This window comes from Aristolochia californica, unplaced genomic scaffold (assembly GCF_029961685.1).
Source record: "Aristolochia californica isolate CCGP_79_NKW_82.1479 unplaced genomic scaffold, dmAriCali1.0.hap1 SCAF_13, whole genome shotgun sequence".
NCBI lineage: Eukaryota > Viridiplantae > Streptophyta > Magnoliopsida > Piperales > Aristolochiaceae > Aristolochia > Aristolochia californica.
Window position 1 is genome coordinate 21,537,909 of NW_027181804.1, and position 4,871 is coordinate 21,542,779.

Sequence of the window (4,871 nt, forward strand, 5' to 3'; positions counted from 1 at the left end):
CGTGGTCATCCTCAGGATGTTCCAAACTGTCAAAAAGCTTGACTATGTCATTTTCCACCATGCCAATCCCAGAGTGACCAACTCCAGCACCTGCCCATAGAAGAGTTCATGCAGTGTCAAAACAACGCTATACAATCCAGGAATGCAGTGGATTGCACTGGAACAATAGGGAAAACTACCATACTTCCAATACACATGGTTATGCTGCTGGCCTAGCGATGGATCAATAAGTTTTCTGGGTTCTATTGTGGTCGGTTGAGTCCATTTCTGCACTATCAAAGTAGCAGCACACCAGAAGTTGTGGAAGAACTTAAGGGCTGCAAAACCAGCAGCTGCCTCCTGTTTCCTCCCCTGCTGTTTTGCCCTCTCCTTAAAGACATGCGATACTTCCCCAACATTCCTGGCATGGCAGAATCTGATTATCATGGCATGCCCAATATTTGATTCCAAACCTTTCAAAAAGCTTAGATATTTTGGAAGAAGCTCATCAAATTCATTTGAGAGGAAGACTCGCACATACAACTTCAAATTGGCTTTGTTGGTAGTGTAGTAACTCTCATACAAATCAGGTGAAGCCTGAGGAGGAACAATCAGGACAGCTTTGAACACTACATCAGCTTCAACAATGAAGTGACTCCAAGCCATTGGCATTTTAATACCAAAGCCCTTTGCAGAAGAATGGTAAAAATTGTAGGACTCTTCAGCAGTAACCTCTTTGGGATTGCGCAGCCATATGGCTCTCACATCATGCAGGACTACCAAGCCACTGTGCTCATCAATAGAGAAATAGAGCCCTCCACAAAAAAATACAGCATCATATTAAGCACAAGCAGAGTTGCCTCGCCGATGTCCATGAGGAATTGATCAGTATCCTCACCAATCTTGGGGTCGTCGGTGGTTGCCTCAATGTTTCCAAGCAACCCACTGATCCTTGCAGTTTCAAGCTCATGGAAATAACTATGGTTGGATAGTGTAGCATGGTTACACACACGGTTGAGTTAGAGTTCCCCTGAAAGATCATATTTGAGTAGAAAGCTTGTTGTAGTAGCAGCAATGCCATAATGCCACAATACTATTACGGTCCCGGGTCATGGATCGAGTAACACGGCGTGGAACTTGAGACTCCAGCAGTTAGAATTAAAGCTCACTTCACGTCAAAGGTCTGTATGTGAGTCTTTCTCTTGACCAGTGCTCAGCCAGGAGGAAAGCTCCTCTTTTGAGGATCCTAACGAGTTGCTATGAAGGGTAGGATACCCCACAGCAATGTTGAGCTTGCTAGAGTTAGCTACTCTCTTTTTCTTGATCACGGCAAAAAGGGTTTGGCCCTCTTTGTTGCTGCTCGAGCTAAGATTGCAACCTTCTTTCTGAATTAACTTGAAACACGAGTTTGGAATAGATTATTACCTCTGCTTTGTTGTTGTGATAAGCTCCCACATTGCACCAGAACTGCTCTAGGTTTGAGGATGAAGATCCTCACTTTTCTACTCGATAAGGGAGGAGTTGAGGACTCTCTTGCTGCTACTGCCGAGAAGGAGGAAAGTCCTTCTCTTTGGACTCGGAAAAGGGGCAGGAAGCTCCTCTTCTTACTTGGGATGCTGGTGATGGAAGATGGATGAAGATGGATGGCAATGGAGGGTGAAGGATATGTTGGGTTTTTGGAGTAAACCCTAAACTCGAGATCAAGAGGTGATCTCAGCCTGTTTACACTAGGTTATTCTAAAATCTCAAAGCTTGCTTCATTCATTCATTCTTTCCCTTTAAATAGATCACATCATGGAGTTTTAGGGTTAGGGTTACAATAATTCCCATAATGCCCCTACATATAAAAGTAATTAGAAATAACTCCTACTTAAAACAATATAAGAAATAAATTATACTCAAAGTAATATAAGAAATAAATCCTATTGAGTGAGTTGTTGTTGCCTCCTTCGTTGTGTAACTCGGTGTGCTATTGAGTCCATAACAAATGCCACACTAAATCTCATCCAATCTTTCATTTTGTTCCCGAGGAGCACTTCATCAACAGTATACCATGTAAATGCAAGAGGGCACATGCTAGTAGGACCCTCAAACTTAATTTGGGGAACATTAGGGGAAAATCCACCTTCCCATTCATCCGAAGCTCCATCATCACATCTTGCATCAACATCAGTAGGACACGTAGGTGGCCCTACTGCAATAACGGCCAGGAAAGACAAATCCAAACAAAGGAGTAACAAAAGAATTTTTCTAGCCTCCATTTTTTTTCACATGGAAGAGATCTCATTAAAAATTCACCAAGAACCAATGAATACAGCCCATTCAGCACACAATTACCCAAAAAATAACCCAAAACCGCCACACTGCTACTGTATTCCTTCACCATAATTGAAGACATCCCATTCAGCATGAACAGGGCCCCAACAGCATACAAATCATCCACAAAACAACCAAGCCACCCGAAAAAAAAATTCAGAGGTCCCCAAAAAATTTTTCCATTGGATCCCGGCATCCTCCAAAAAAATTCAGCTCGCACTGCATACCCCCAATTCGAAATTCCATCAATTGGCCATTGATTCTCTGCGTCACGACACAGAGAACCTTTGTCTCTAATTTTAGAGCAGCATTGTTGCTGCTCAGCCCCTTTGAGCCACATCAACCCCCTGAAAGACATGTTTTGATCTACAAAACGAGGGAGTTTCTGAAGCTTACCCCTAATTGCGATGATGGTTCCCCGCTGGGCTTTCGAGGCCGACAGAGCCCGGAGTCTCCCCCTTCTCCGGTGGTGAACAGCAGCCCTTGGAGGCTTCGCCGCTTGGAAATTTTCTGAGACAGAGGGCTCTTGGAAATATTTCCTGGTCGGAACAGTGGCCGGAAAATTTTCTTTCTCCCGTTGGGGACGGAGTGCGGCTTGCCCTGAGCAGGGGAACTTTGATTTCAGAATTTTTGGGTCCCATTGCCCAGCTCGGGATATTTTCACCTGACGTATTTCCAGTGCCGATGAGGGTGTAGCAGAATACCTCTCCGATTTTTGGCTTTCCCGGGTCCTTCTCGGAGATTTGCAAGGTCCTCGGAGTCGGATTCAACGTTTTGGCAGAAAACTTGTCCGATGTCCTAAAATTTAATGTCCCGCCGTCTGATTTCGGAAGTGTTGAGGCTGGTTTCGGAGTTGAAATCGACTTTGATTTTAAAAGTTCATGGTCTTGCTCGTCAGATTTCCATGATCCGAAAATCAATTTTGATGGGGCCGTCAGTGGAGTTTCCTGCTTGGATATTTCCCATTCCCGATTTTCTGACGAAGGGTGTGCTGAATACCCTTCCGTTTTTGGAATTTCTGAATCCCCACAGTCGGATGTCGCCGCCACTGGAGATACAGAGAACTCTTTGAGTTCTTGTGTCTTCTGTTCATCCGGATATGAGGTTGCTCCCAAATCCTCCACAGAGACTTCAAACGAACGTTTTGATTTTTTCGGCTCGTGGTTTGTTTCGCCATTCGAGACTTCTGCTGCTTGCATGTTTGTGCTTACGCTCTGCTCGGCCAAAACAACTTCTCGATCGACTGCCTCACGTTCCTCCATTGATAAAAAATACTTCACCCAGGTTGCATGCCATTTCTGTATTCATTTCACTCCAATGACTGTTGCAGCCATTTCTCTGATTTGTTCGTGCATCCCCACTATTTCATCTTCTTAGTTCATCATATTCCCGCTCTGATACTAGTTGTTACGGTGCCGGATCTGACACAAGGATTCAATGGGAGGATCTTGGATCTGCCACGGGTTACGAGTCTGCCATGCATTACTGTAGGAATAGTAGGAAGACATGGGGAAGACGAAGATCAATGGAGGATGAGAGAATACGTGGGTTTTTGAGGAAAACCCTAACCTTGAGATCAAGAAGGTGATCTCAAGCCTGTTTATGCTAGATTTAACCTAATTCTCAATGCTTGTCTTTCTCATTACTCTTACCCCTTAAATAGGGTTCACCCTGTTAGGGTTTAATATAAAGTATTACAAAAATACCTCTGTAAATAAAATATTCCAAAAATACCCCCATAAATAAAATATTCCAAAAATTCCCCCATAAATAAAATATTCCAAAATACCTCTTGTGGCCTAAACTGAAATAAAATAAAGTAAATTAAAGAAAAACTACTAAAATAATAATGTTATTGAGTGCATAACATATCTCCACTTCTATGTCCACATTTAAAAAAACATTTTTGACATCCAATCGAAGGCCAAGAGGAATTATAAGCTAGAGATAATAAGATGCGTATCGAGTTTAATTTAGCCACTAGGAAAAAAGTTTCATCATAATCGACTCCATAACACAGTGTATACCTTGGCAATGAGTCGAGCTTTGAGGCGACCAACAAAACCATCTGGATTATGCTTGATAGTAAAAATCCATTTACAACCCACATGTTTCTTGCCTGGAGGAAGACGAACAAGGACCCAAGTTTCATTATCATATAAGGCATGAATTTTTTCTTCCATGGGCGTCTTCCATCTATAGAGAAAGACTATTAGATCGTTTAAATCTAGCATGAACAAAAAGAGTTCGCGCTCTGAATACAGAGATCATCTCATACCAGCAAATTAAACTATGATAGCTTATATTGAGTTTCAGATTGAATGGATGAGATTAAACCTTAGAGCACACACACTATAGTGCTTAATCAGAAGATTTCAAAGAAAGCTTCAAGAAATAGCTCTATGAAAGAGTTTTTCTATTTAAATTATATGGAAACTCCATTACCTTTAGGCCTTCATGACAATACCGGATGGCTCAAAAACCTAGTGTACATTGCACCTTTCATAACACCTAGAAAAAAAGATCCAGAACCTTCTGCCTTTAGGATCGTTTCAAAAGCATCATCCTCTACTGAT